Genomic DNA, 1,017 nt, shown 5'->3' with positions numbered 1-1,017 from the left:
CATAGCGGGGGGGTTGAAACTCAATGATCATTGTGGTCCTTTTCAACCCAGGCCATTCTATGATTGTATATATTCCATTCTATCTTCTGTTAGGATTCAACGACGGGATGAGCATCGCAGCTCTGTATCCAGTATTGAAATACCTCTTTTTAGGACATTGCTACACTTCCTCAGTAGCAGCCATCCTATTTTCATTGTTGTCAAGCAAGAAAAAAGGGCCGCTTGTGGTCTTTCCTTCTACTTACTAACTCCACCTTTGGTCTCCACGGTGGAAGTCTAGCAATTAACCGCCTCTGAACTGCGATTAAAGACAGGAACTGTCCCTAGAGGTATTTGTGCAAGTCCTGCTTGGAGTAGGACAGCTGAAGGACAGGTTTCTTCCCACTTGAGCCTGATGAGAACAAAACAAACAGTCCTTACTCTACTACCTCTACACGCTAATCTTTTGTATAAGAACTTCATATTCCCGGTGTCTCCTTCCTGGCCTGGGCTCAACACTGAAAACCCTCTGGGCAAGGAGGAAGTGAGGCAGCAAACAAAAACAATGGCACCCATGAATACGCATGTGGCTATTGTGGTTTACCTGTAAGTGAACCTAATTGAAATTAAATGTGAGTAACACAAGGCAGAACTGGAAGAGTTATCCGGAGGAGATGCTATCCTTGCTCGTACGGATAAGTGATTCAGAAGGAGAATTAGGCTTTCGTGCAGTTGTCCCTGGTATTTGCATCACTCATTAGTACTGGGTATGTACCACACAGCTTGGCAGTGTGGGATACGTGCAAACCTATGCGATTTTTCCTCTGCTAACTTCAGAAGGAGAAGAGCTCACCCTAAGGAGGTCAACGCCAGCCCCTGCAACTTCCCACTCTGTTAAGAGCACTCAACGTGGCACACAAGAAAGGAAGGATCGCATTTAAAGCCACGCGGTACCAGCAGCTGACCTAGTCAGAAGGAGTCCTAACACACCCAGGCCGACCGCCCGCCATCGCCACCCGCGAGGCTCGAGGGAAGCGG

The sequence above is a fragment of the Meleagris gallopavo genome, chromosome 2, assembly GCF_000146605.3.
Source record: "Meleagris gallopavo isolate NT-WF06-2002-E0010 breed Aviagen turkey brand Nicholas breeding stock chromosome 2, Turkey_5.1, whole genome shotgun sequence".
NCBI classification, from domain to species: Eukaryota; Metazoa; Chordata; class Aves; order Galliformes; family Phasianidae; genus Meleagris; species Meleagris gallopavo.
The sequence above is the reverse complement of the archived record's forward strand: the minus strand, read 5'-3'. Positions refer to the sequence as shown.